The sequence below is a fragment of the Stegodyphus dumicola genome, chromosome X1 (genome assembly GCF_044657685.1).
Source record: "Stegodyphus dumicola isolate Sdum_Otavi_A_Nest chromosome X1, ASM4465768v1".
NCBI lineage: Eukaryota > Metazoa > Arthropoda > Arachnida > Araneae > Eresidae > Stegodyphus > Stegodyphus dumicola.
In genome coordinates, this window is record NC_140780.1 from 239,680,081 (window position 1) to 239,694,182 (window position 14,102).

At 32.9% G+C, this 14,102-nt stretch overlaps 1 pseudogene across 2 annotated transcripts in view; it reads left to right on the forward strand.

The window, feature by feature from the left end:
- Nucleotides 1–14,102, forward strand: part of LOC118197438 (toll-like receptor Tollo pseudogene) — a 156,421-nt pseudogene that overhangs the window by 106,232 nt on the left and 36,087 nt on the right. For both annotated transcript variants that reach the window (XR_015038406.1, XR_015038407.1), the window contains one exon: nucleotides 4,673–4,799. The product of XR_015038406.1 is annotated as a toll-like receptor Tollo pseudogene, transcript variant X1 (transcript). The remainder of the gene's footprint in view (nucleotides 1–4,672; nucleotides 4,800–14,102) is intronic.

The following is a 14,102-nucleotide window of genomic DNA, read 5'->3' on the forward strand; positions in this document are numbered from 1 at the left end:
ATAACGAAGATAAGATTATAAAGATACGCAAAAATAAGATTATTGTAATAATATTTCTCGTGGCAAGAGGAGTTTCACTAAATAAGAATTTGCAAATAATCGGTATACCAAAATTAATTCTTCTCTCTACCCGTCTCATTACCATCTCGGTGCAAACTGCGAAGTTTAAGAGGGCCTTTGGGCGTAATTTGTGTATCGATTATGCTTCAGTGCCCTGTTGAAGAGAAGAAAATAGAGCAACACTTTACTCGGAATAAAACTGAGCTTCCCTGAAGGCAAGAGAAAGCTGGATCTAAAAAAATTGGGAACAATACTGTAGTAACATTGGTTTATTGAATTTGTCTTGGCATACAAAATAAAAGTTCTGAAAATTCAAATCATTTCTCATCTTGGTCGTTATTTTTTCCTTTCAGTGGAATTTGTATCTTTTCAATACATTACATATTCATCTCAGTATAAAAATTTGTGACTGAACTTAGCAAGCGTTTCTTAATTAGAGAAGAGAAACACGCCAAAGTAAAACATAAAAATTAGGGGGAAAAAAAAAAAAAACCTCTCCGCCAATCACAAGGTTGTTGTTTAGTCTAATTTTTATGCATTGCGTACTAATTTTGTAATCAAACAAAACATCGTTATAAACATCGTTATCATGGCTTAGAAATCTTCCAAGTGGTATAACTAAGGAATTTGGAAAAATAAATTCGTTATCTATCTATCCAAAGCAGTGGGTGAACTGATTTAAAGAAAGACTTCTTTCTTTCCCACGCATATTTCAATTTTTACTCAAAACGGGGTATATCGACAAACATGCAATATTTTATTGATGTTTAATAATGGACTTATTAACTAAACTGAATAGATGTTAGTTTAGCTATTTCAGTTTCATTATTATTTATGATTTGCTTCATTCGACAAGGAATTATAGCATTCACCTGTACGTATACTCTTGTGTTGTCAGCGGTTATAGTTCATCCAGCTAGTAAATGAAAGATCGGTGATTCAAATTCTGACTACAGCTCCGTTGATTTTTCATGTTTCCCGGCTCCGACTACCTTAATATCGACAATGAATCTCTACAGTGGCGTCGAATGTAAAAATGTGATTGATGATATTTTGTCATTACTTGGATTTCGTCGAGCGAGTCTCGTATTATTTTCCCAGTCGTCCAAGTGGAAGGAATATAAGTAATTATCGCATCTCCCCTTGCGTGTTGTTGTAGTGTAAGTGGTTAACACAGTGAGCTAGCTATGGAAGAACCGTGGTTCGAAATCCCAGCGAGAGTACAGTTCATTTTTTTAAAACTTTTCTCCTTCCGTAAACCGTACTAGTTTCTGCAGCTTTGCCTGTATTTACAGCAGTTCTTAAGATTCTTAATCTGTTGACACTCACTTTGTCTCGCAGACAGTCATTTTGACTGCACTTATGCTATCATTACACTGGTGAATATTTTTATTAAGTTTATTTGTGGACCGTGCACATTTATTTTAAAAAATCGAGTACTCTTTACAGAAATGTAGTATTGTAGAAATTCCCATATTTCCTACATTTTTAAACACATATTATTAATGATTTTGAAGGTTAAATTTCGTGCTATAGAACTGTAATAACTGGAGATTCACTACACATTCAAAATATACACTTTATGTACTCGTATCACTTCGTAAAACGCTAACCCACCTGGTAGCTCATTAATCATGCTTTTGAAAAACGCAGTATCTGAAATTCATTAATATTTCAGCTATGGAGCTTGCAGAAGTGTTCCATTTACTTCACCACTAGTTATTAACAACAAAATGTTCCCCATTTTTATCTGCATTATCAAATTTCTGTGCAAGCTGGAAAAAGCGCATGTAATAAGCCCCCTTTAAATACTTTTTTTTTTTTTTTTTTTTTTTTTTTTTTGTGAATGTTAAACTTAATAAATATCTCCTGGTAAGTCTCCAAATGGCATTCAATGCACTATTTACTCATTTTACTGATTTTATATTGTACTTGATATCATGTTTTAACATTTTGACGGAAGAATTTCGGTATAAAAGAGATTATGTTATGCCCTCTTTTAAATCTGTTTGTGTACATTTATTCTATAATTATTATCGTTATAGTTTATTTTGTATTAAGATAATGCTATACCTATCAAAAATGACAGTAGTTTTATACCATAATTTTCCAATCTTTTTTTGGCTCACTGCCCTCTTTTTGATGACTTTTTTTAGCATCTCCTCCTACCTTTGAGAAAATGAAATATGTTCTTTGAATTTGATCTGTCGGCGCTGTCTTAATGCGTTGAAATAGTCTTAATTATTTTTTGCATTCTAATGAATTACTAATTAAAATTTTTCATATAATACAGAAACAGAATAATTCACGGTTAAAACTTAATGCGCTTATAGTGATCAGCGAGGGAAAAAAGCATGCTCAGATTCTTGTCAAAGCATGCACAGTGCCATATATTGAAGAAACCATGCTACTCGCGTGTATTAGATTATGATTTGAGAATTTTTGCACGACCGCAAGTCGACCGCTTTAATTCGCATTTTGTATGCTCCCTTGGATTTGAAAAAGCGCGCCTGCGTACAGCTTGGACTAATACTACAAAAGGTGTATTCACATACATGTATGCAACTATGCGTAATTTGCTTTCAAAGAAGATTTCCATACACCACCATTATGTTACGGTTGGTTCCTAAATTATAAATGTTACTAAAAAAGTTTGTGCATAAAATGGTGACTAACAGCTATGATTAATGAATTGAAAGTCTGCCGCCAAAAAACTCTAACCATTCGCATTGTTTATATTTCCTGCCGTGGTTTATTAGTGTCAAATATATGTGTATATAATCTTCATCCCGCACTAAAAAGAGATTATTAACGCCTTTTTTTAAAAAAAATGAGTATCTAAAATCCAAAATTAAAAAAAAAAAAAAAAAAAAAAAAATTAAGAGAGTAAATCCTTTATTCGATTTGATAACTTAAACTTAAATTTTATATTCTTCATAATCCAGCATTTTAGGAAAATTTGTAGAATTTCACTTTCAAAGTTAATGTTATATCTAAGACAAAGATGCGGTGCTGCCCAGTGGTCAATTTGACCGCCGCGACAGTTCTAGTATTAAATGTTTGTTCAAAAAGCATTTAGCAACCAAATTTTTCAAGCGTTCTCACATTGCTTGCTTGTTTTTCAACACGCCACTATCTCCCCCCCCTTCCCTGACTATTTAGGACTATCAGCATGTTATAGAGCTCTTTAGCACCAACGTTGAAAATTTGTATGCTTAATATGATATTACAATATCATTAGCATTTCTCGCTGCCGTCGTAGTTTTCTCATCGTTTGTTAAGTATGCTTAAGTAATGTTAAATGAATTTTTTATTGTATACGTAGTATACGGCACTGAATACATAGATATATAATCTGCCATGATACGTATCAGTGTGAAAATTGCTCAAAGATTGCTGGTATCGACCTTGCTTCTCACAAGTCAACTTTAAACTGGTCAAGTAATTGTTATCAAGCCACGAAGAGTAGGGCTTAAAACTAATTGATGTCCATATGCCAGCATATCCTTTTTGTGCTGTACGTGTACGGTCTGACATTCTTAGAAACAGTCATTTTAGGTATGTTGCCAACAAAATACCAAAAAATAAAGTTATGACAGTTTCTAGCATTTGCCGTTGATTTGTGTGCTGAGACGGTTGCATTATATGTTGAATGAGGTTCAACTCCACCCTCTGATTAAGCCATATGCTTTATATTTTTGGCTAGTTTTATCGTTTCTACAACCAATTACCAATTTAAACTATTCGCTTCATTAAAACATTAATCGTATTAATTTTTTTAACTTGGAAAGCTCTGTAAATAAATTGTAATAATATATGAAAACAATTCTAACAAATTTTTTTAAGTATTTTTATGAACTTGGAAACTAACAGAATACAGCAGCGGTTTTCAACCTTTTGACTAATGCGTATCATCTAAACAAAAACTGAAAACCTTTAGTACTACCACTACAAAGTACTACTATCACCGCCACTCTTGAACAAAGCTTTCAGATCGCATAAATTTACGAGTGTTAGATAAAAACTCAATCAGGATGTTGGGGTTTTAATTTTTGAATTTAATAGTTAAAAATACTTTGTTTCTTTCCATGCCACCTATTTTTCTCTTGCGTACCTCCAACCACTGGTTGAGAACCTCTGGAATACAGCAAGTAGTGCCGATTTTAAGAAAGTTTAATCAACACACACACACAAAATCATGTAAAAGACAGCTATCTGTTGTAATAATTTCGAAAGCGTACTAAGTTTGCTTGTTGTACCATATTGTAAGATTATGAAAAATAAAAATAAATGCATCTTCTCGGCATAATTTTCCGTTTAGTTTCTTATAGCTGGAATTTAGTAAATACAAGAGGCTTAATTGCTTAGGGCTATGTGCACAGATAGTGTAATAGATGCATATGTAATAACATTAAAAGTTTTGCGAAAGGCGCATGTTTCGTAGGCGTAAATCAGTTGAACACCCCCCCTTCCCTGTGTCATTCCGTGCTTCTTTCCTCATCCCGCAACTTATCTGTTTTTTTTTCCAGTATCATAAGACTTAAAACTGAAAGATATTGTTTCATACTTCAGCCTGTAATGATGTAATAACATCATTATTGTATTCTTACAGATTTGGAGCATCCTGGGCAGGGAAAAATAAATGAATAAAACTTCTGGAAAACAGTTGTACTCCTAGTGATCATCCCAGTGAAATAATTGAGAAACAGGAGTATAGTAGGAAACATGTAAATTACATGGTAAGTTAAATTCAACTTTAATGGTTTGTTATTATGCATGTTATAAATAAGAAATTGTACTTAAATTATAATGAAAAAATGTTAAATTTTTTCCTGGAAAACTCTTCACACCAACCAGCACCAGTAATTTTTATAAAATCCAAAACCGATTCTAATGAATTGAATAATAAGAATTTCTCTATATTTCTACCTTCAGCTATTTAGGATCAAAATGTGTTCTTTTAACACTTTCAGCAATTTTATAGTAAAAATTGAAGTTTTAGGTACGTTTTAAGAAGTATTTTTTCTACCTAACGTGGAAAAGATTTGCTTCCTCTTTATGAGTGGGCATAGCATTCCATAAAGGGTAGTCATATAATACTTGACTACTTGTTTCATACGAGAGAAGAAATATAGTGATTGAAAATTTGAAATTTTTCTTTACATAATGTGATTTAATTGTCCCCCCCCCCTCGAGCCAAATAGCCAGGTATTTTCAACTTAATGTATTTGTTGGGAAAAGCGGAACGCATGTGCCATTCAGCTGTCATGTCACCTAGAACGTTGCCTAAAATGCATTAGAGAGGCCGACAGATATTACATCCGTGAGAAGGGGGAGAGAAGAACTCACATAACAACCAAGTCTTACTCAGGATTGGAGGTTCGAATCCCTGGCTGCATGGGTGTTTTCGTGGTTTTCCCCATGTGTAACGTGTATACGAGCCAGTTTCCCTTAGAAAGTCCTCCACGAAGGCATCCCACTATATATATATATATATATATATATATAAATCAAATACTCAAAGACTGGAACGAAAAAGAAAATGTCGTATAAAATTGTTTGAAAGTTAATCCTATTTTCTCCGAGTTACAATATAAACTGGAAAAACGCAAATTAAAGAAAATTACAAAATGGTAATAAAAAATGTACACTTCAAAGTGGAAAATATATAAAAAAACGGGAAATTTGTACATATTAAAACCAAAACAATAAAAAATATTTTTTATTCTAATCTCCTTAGTTTAGCACTTCAAACAGAACTTGTCAAGGAAAAAGTGTTTAAGCCTTAAACGAAGTTGATTAAAGACTGACGAAAAGCATGTTTCGTTCCACTAACTTCCCTGAGACTTTAAACCACTTTAAATTAATCTAACGCTCTTTTCAAAGCGAATTTATTTTAAAAGTCTCATAAAATTTATATATATTTCGACTTTTGGAAAAGGCACGATCGTCTAACAATGGTGAAAGCGGTTCATGGAGCACAATAAAGGTTGAGAGCCATTGCACTAAACCGTTCAGTGCGACTTTATGAGTTTAATGCTTATGATTCAGCTCTGTAAAATATAAATTTTACTCTAGAGGTGCATCCTGTAAACTGGTATAGTGCAAACTAATCACAGTTTCAAAATACTGGTAATATGTAAATTAATTTAAAATATTAGTAATAAGTAATTTAATAATATCTATGATTAAGGTTAGGTTAGTTCGATATGGCAAAGCACTCGAGGACACTCTGCCTAAGGGAAGGAACGCCATCGCGGATGGCTTTCTGAGCAAATCTGTCTCTATTTCACGTTGCAGATGGGGGAAATCACGAAAAACTCGCATTCAAGCTAGCCCGTTCGCCTGGTTTCGAACCCAGATCAAACGAAATACCCTCATTTGCGGTCAGGTCATAAATTTACAATCCCTTTTTTCAGAGGGAGAGCTGACAAGGAGCGGACAACTCGCTAGGGATCTTGAGAAAATGCGAGGGTTGTTTAAACATCTAACTTCTCTACTTTCAGTTTTATACACAGGAAAATACAAATTGAATTCTTCGAATGAATGCAATTTTGTACAATGAAAATGTATTACTTAACGATAAACTGTAAGATAAATAACATCTTTTTTTAAAGCCATAGGTGTAGAAAGACAGATATTTGTTACACGAATGAATTTGTAGTAAATATTGAGTTTTTCATTTCGAATGCTATGTTCCATGTATGCGAAGTAGCTGAGTATGTGAGATAATAGTCATAACCGAATGGCTTTCAACCTTTTCACGGCTAAGGACTGTTTCTCAATTACATTGTGGTCGCTGCTTTTTGGTTAATTTTCTAATGGCATATAAACAATAATTGTTTTTATTTGAGACTTATGAATAAAATAACGCAAACTAGACTGCAGAAAATTCCTAAGAATGAAGTTAAATAATACTGAAAAATACATTATTGATGCACTTTTGGGTTTTATATGTAGTAGTATTAACTACTACTATAATCCTTAAACGGAATCCTTAAATTATATATATCTATGTATAGGTATATATAAATGGAACCAAATATAGAATAAGGTATAAAATATTTTTATTATACAATGTTCATTACCATACGTATATTTACGTAATATCAATATAAATAGTTAGTTAGGTTTCGTACATATATAATTTATTTTTATATTCTGTATTTTTTGTATTAGATTCAGTATTGTATACGTATCTGAAGTTTAATTTGTTCTCTTTTTGGGTTACGACTTTAAGTGAGAAAGAATTGTTAGGGCCTTCATAGGGATTACATTATATACAATCAGTTAGGATCCGACTTTTCCTTTCTTTTAATCATTATATATATTGAAATACTACTTAATGAGTATACATAAAATGTAGCAGTTTTTAAGCTACTTATTTATATATCTATTGTTTGGTCTTGTTTGTTTGATTATAGCAAAGCATTCGACGGTTATTTGCCTAAGGGTAAGGGTGCCTCGTGGAGAACTTTCTAAGCAAAACTGACTCTTATGCACGTTACACGTGGGGAAAACCTCGAAAACGCCAATACAGCCATCCCCGTCGATTCGGATTCGAACCCCGGATCGACCTGCCAGAGTTCAACGACTTTACAGCTCAGCCGCTAGTGAGCCACACACATCCACACATATACATTAAATAGTATTTACATGTCGTTTATAAAGCATAATTGAGTGCAATTTAATCATAAAGAGTTAGAAAATATTCTACGGAATTACTCCACTTCGTAGACTTTTTGTTAAGCTTCACCATATTTCTTAAAGAGAATCTCAAAGCTAGTTCCATTTCCAAGCTGTTTATGTACCTTATTTTTCATGCTTTGAATTATATTTAGAAAATTATTTCGCTTGGTTATAGCTGAAAATGCAGTTTTTTTATTGAAGAATTTAAGGGTAAGAAGAGAATTATGCCTTTTTCTAATTAATTATTCTTGAAGCATTTAAATTTAAAAAAAAAAAAGCGCACATTAATACGAATCACTGAACTAAAGTGGTCGATACAGGACAGATTAATTAGCTACTAAATTTTGATTTTCGTTGAGTAAAAAGGAATTCATCTGCATTCTATAAGAAAGCAGATATTCAAAAAATGTTTTTTGCCTATTCTCCCAGTCATAATATTTTTCTTAAATATTCAGCTAATTCATATTGAAATATTCCAATCCATTACAATAAGTAATAAATCGATACAGTAAATAAATAATTAAAATCAATTAAATGGAATTTTAATTGATTTTAATTGCCATTTTCCCTCTGATAAACCCCTCTTTAGAGTTCAATAGCAGTCGATCAGCTTTTGTTGGGGGTTCATTTTTCTTTATGGTGTGCTTACGTTATATATGTATGTATTATGCATTGCTCATACTTGTCAATTGCAGCTTTTAATATCTTTTGGAAAAAAATTAATATGAGAATCCAGAAAATGATTCTTAGCGACGCTAAAACTATTATTACTAGGCATTCTCATGTCACAGTGTTTAAAAACAAATCCCATTGTTTAAAGGTAGATTCTATGCTCATATTTTAGTCTAAAATTAAAAGCTGCGAGTCAAAATTAAGGGGGTTGCTCTTAGAAAGCCTCAATTAGAAGTAGTTATAGGAAATGTTAATCAATACTTATAATCTTAAAGTATGTAAATATGAGCCCATTTTCCTTAGAAAATTCTCCATGAAATCATGCCTAGCCAACCCTCATATGTTTTGCCATATTCAACACAAAATCATTCTTAAGATGATTAATTAATTAATTTTATGTTAGATGATACGAAGCTTTTCAAAAACTAGGATGCTTTCCGTAAACAATTAGTATTAATAAGCGCTGTTCAACTGGAATAGGGTTGGATTATTTGTTTATAGCAGTGCTTTTCAGCCGACTTACATGTACCTGTTTGTATTGCTCAGAGGGGGTGAAAGGAAATTCCTGAACGAAAACAATGTAATAATGAAATGTTAATAAACAAATAAATATAACTTTTCGTATCTTATGTAATTTGTCTCCATTTTGATACCATGTGCATCATTTATTTCTGATATACTGATACTGAATGAGACCTAAAAACACTTTTTTTTAAATATATCACCCCTTATGATCCTTGACACAGCCGTTTACTTTCCCCTTCCGTAATTAACGTCAGTCTCCTGCTCTCGACCGCATTTGCCAAGCCACCGATCAAACTACCAGTATTCACTGCCATTGGTGAAGCAATACATTTTATGTAAAATGCGCGATTAATGTTGCACTGCTATGGAAACGGGGATTACATATGAAAGATGTATACCATTGGCAAAAACTAAGAAATGGACACCTTTGGTATAATTTAACAAATTTAAAATTTCTCCTGTAATTTAAAAAGTATATCCTGATTTAATGTTACAAAGAAACTATTTCGCCCTTGAAACACTTTACAGATTCTGTATGCAGCACTTTTCTTCTCTTCATTAGCATTGTTTTGTTGTGGAGTGCTGGTTGGTCGTAGCTGCATGCGAATAGAATGAATCTTTAGTGTTAACATTTTTGTGTTTCTTAGGTAATTTAATATCGAAAAGAAAAAGTACATAACATGTGACATTGAAAAGTACCATGTAACTGAATTAGCAAGTACTATCTCGCAATACGATATAAAAATGTGATCGCTATTCCTTCCTCTTTGCCCTTTCCAAGTCATTATTTATGCCGCTAAATCTGACAATTCATAATCTCCCCCCCCCCTCTCCTTGAAAGCATTGCTCTGATTGATCAAGGTTTTTATATATTTCTTTTCGAGCGTTTGCATAAAGTTATCTGTTTTCAAAATGAGGAAAAATGCAGTTAACGCACATCCAAAAATATCTAACGTATTATAAAGGCATAGTTTTAAATTTTCTTCATGGGTTCCGTTTAAATTTTGTTAACAGTATGGCAGAAAAGCACATAATTATAAATTTAACAGCCACTTTTTCCCTGGTTAAGGAATATGTTGCGTATGAGTCTTTATTTAAATGTCTGAAAGGAAATATTTATTCATAGTGATATATCATTTAGCAGTAGTGCTTAGCTGTAACGGAACATTCTTTGAAAAGTTTAAAAAAAATGGTGACTGAATTTATTTTTTAACACGCTTGCGATAAATGGCAACGAATAAATCTTCGTGAATAGCTCGTCGAGTCTCGTCTCTAGGGGGAAAAAAATTGTAAGTAAATCTGTCAATGCGTTTGGCTGGAATAACGTACAAATATACGACAAGTTCTTTTTTAACTTTGAAAATGGCGTCTATTCATGATGAGCAGTTTGCAGCCTTGAAGTTTTGCATTCTTTTTCAGAAATCAGCTGCAACATACATTATGGTGAAGATGTTTTGCCATAATCAACAGCAATTTGTCATCTCAAACAAGCTAACGGAGGCCGTCCGTGTTTTGTTTGCAAAGCAAAGTGATTTGCGTTCTGTTCCCGAGTGAACGACATTTTGATAGGTAGAAAATGATATTAAAGTACAAAGTTATTGTTGAAAAAAAGAAAAAAATCTGAAAGCTTTGCCCAAAGGAGCGTTTTCTTATCGTTTTCTGTGTTATCTTTATTTATTAAATACCATGTTCTAAGCACTTAAACCATAACATTTAATTCAACAACAATATTACAAAATAATTTAAAAAGAGCATATGTTTAGAATATCTGATACACAGTCTCGCACCCTAGAGATATTTTTTTCCCGTACAATGTTACCATTGCTCGCTTTGAAATCATTGAGTTTGTTAATTAAAAATGCGTTAAAGTTTTACAAAATATAAAGCAGATAATGAAACAAATTTCAAATTTCGGCTTCCAGATGCTCATATTCGAGGGGAGAATTACGTTATTCAAAATCTGATGTCTCTACGTACCGTTGTTTTTTCATAGTGCGCGAAACATACATACATTAATGCAGATTCTTCACTATTTAATTTCTTTAAATATAATGCAGGGTTGTAATATTTGGTAGCAACAATTTGGAAAGTGAAACGCCGTTTATAGTGAACCAACGCAAAATGCCAAAACGAAATTAATAGCCCTTCTGGGCTAATGCCGTTTGGGTTAAAAATGCTGATAAAACGCCTTTATTCAGTTCTAAAGCAATAATGTCCACATTCCTTGTTCATTCTTAAATAATTACAGATTATAATAAATAACATAAGTGACCATCTATAGGAAGTAAACAAGCATTTACTAGGTTTTAAAAAAACCTGTTTTACTGAGTGACTTTCACCATTTCTTCGTTTTGGAAAGTAAGGAGCTGACGCTTATAGACTTTGACTTCTTTGGTAGCATAAACTACTATCAAACCCTAGCAGACTTGGAGTGAATTAACTGAAGTTAACCACAAAGACTTGAAAAGCTTAAAATAACCTTTTTATTAAATCCAAACTTGAACATAAAAGGTACGTCTCATGCTCACAATATCAGCACCACTTGTGGCGATGCAATTTAAAGTAACGGTCAAATTTTAAAATTTAAACTAAGCGTAGTAGTCAAAGAATACACAGATGAGTTTAAATTCTAAGCTGGCTCTGAACTTCTTTCCGACTTTTGAATGACGGCAGCTATAACGGAAAGCCGTATAATTTCAATCTTATCAGAACTGGCGAAACCAAGTAACGTGGCCACGAGAGGAAACACGCTGTGCCTAAAATCCGAAAACCTCAAACTGATTTACATTTCTGCTGAGGAAACATAAAAGGACAAGTTATAGTAAAGGTCTGAATTTTAATAACTTGTTAATTAAAACAAGAATAACCTTATAGACTTTAAGCTTAGAAAAAACGTGTATTTGGCGAAATTTCATTCAAATCAATAGACACCAGAGAATATATCTTGCAAGAACTCAGAAAAGGAGTTCAATCGACGTTGCAAAGGCTTTCACATCTGTTTCATTGTTTCTCAGATTTAACTCAAGTTTGTCTTTTTCCTATCCATCGAAGTTGTTCCTTACAGTTTTCTATTGCTCGACTTTCTTTCAAACATTGAATCTCATCAGGCCTGTAATCAAGTCCGATTCCAGCAGTTTTGGTACTCTAGGCGATTATTATATTGATAGTTGGCAGCCCATATAAATTAAAAGTATTAATAATTCAAGGCAAAATATATTTAGACAGATTCAAAAATTTTCGGCCAGTTAATACTTCTGAAAGAAACAGGGAACGTTCGTATAGTTTATTTTTCAATAGAATCTCCTTGTATCTCGATATCTTTTACGCATCGTTTAATGAGCTACTCTATGCCCTGAAAAAGTATCTAAAAGTTTATCTTCAAAATGTGCCATAACTGTTCTTTTCTCGCCATCATTATCTGTAAATCTTTTTCCACGAAGGTGACATTTTAATTTGTAGAATAAATAATAGTGATTTGGATCTAAATCTGGGCTGTAAGGGGCAATTTCTTTAAACCCACACTGTTGCTTCTGAATTGCATTGACATATTGCTGTTTTTAAACTCCCGAAAGAAGTCGGGGATCCATCTTGTTAGAGACTTTGTTCGTGTGAAGATGTTCATTTAAAATGCGCAAAGTAGTTGTGTAAACTAGAATCCAATCTTGCTACTGCCTCATTGATTTTAAATTTCCTCTCACTCAATATTTCGTCCTGCATACAAAGGAAATATTCAATTAATTCGTGTTAGTAGGTTCATTCATAAATTCAAACATTTCTAAAAATGGTCTCTGTACATTATCGCATTTCTCTGTGTGTTCTATCGTGGTGTAAGTGATTGACACGTCTAACTAGGCAGTTGGAAGACCCGTGGCTCAAATCAGCTGATTTCTGACGCTTTCCGGCTCAAGGAGCTTGAAGATTCTCTCTGCTGACACTAAGACTTAAATGTGGCGGTTGGTAACACTTCACCAGCTGGATTTTGTCAGTTGAGTCTCATAGGTCTCTCCAGTCACTTTTTATATGAAGAAGACTATAGAAAATCATCATATTTGCCCATTGTGTGCTCTTATTCTGTAGGTAGTTTGGTCATCTATATCGCAAACTGAAAGATCCTTAGTTTGAATCCCGACGAGATAACACTTGATTTCTCTTATTTCCCCGACTCCGATAAAGTAAAGAATGAAAGAAAAGAAAACATAATGGTCTCTGCAACTTCGAAAAGTATTATATAAAAATGCATTAAGAATCTACATACAGAAGCTGTACAGTTTTGATTAACTTAAAATTTATAATCAGTTAATGCTTTCTCGAATAAATATTCTTATATTTTAAAATATCTATTTCATTTAGTAAAAATCATTATTCTTTATAGAATTTATATTTATAGATGGTATCAGATGCATTTCTGTTGTCAAACTGTATGGTGAAATTTCACGAATGAGAAAACAATTTCTATGTAATAAGCGCAGTGATTCCCACATTTTTTTATTATGTGCGATTTTATATTTCTAACTTTATATTTTCACATTCATGAATAATTGATAGGAAATAAAGGAATTAAGCAAAAAAAGGGAAAAAAAGCAAAATTATTAGCAAAAAAGGAATTAAATCATTTATATCAACCGAATTTAATTGTTATTAACAACTTTTAGTAAGTCCTTGTTCGCTGGCAAATTTCCAGAAGTTTTAGATGGTCGTTGTTTTAGCAAGCTAAAAAGACATAATTCTTTCATTGTTATAGTATTTGCCGCAATTAGTTGTTCCTTGAAAGCAAGTTTTTCTTCGTGTTACCCAGGCATATGGTTTTCCTCCAGTTGAAGAAAACAACTTCACTCGTAGCATTCATTCATCTACTTCCGGAAACTGCATAGACACTACACAAAAACAGTTTAAGCGAATTTCTTAATCTCCGCGCAAGAGAAGAGGTTTGTTATCAGCCTCGGAACAGAGATGTTCTCTATCTGAAAGGACTCTTTAACCGCCCCAGCAATCTCCTCTTCTCTCAAAAGAAGGCTTCTTCGTGTCAGTTTGCGCCTAGGGATAGCTTTAAGATTGGCGGAATAAAACAGTTGCGTTATCCGTGCACGATTACTAGGCAGTTTGTCTTAGAATAGCGTCTTACAATAGCGACTTAAATATTGTATTTTTCCTTGCTA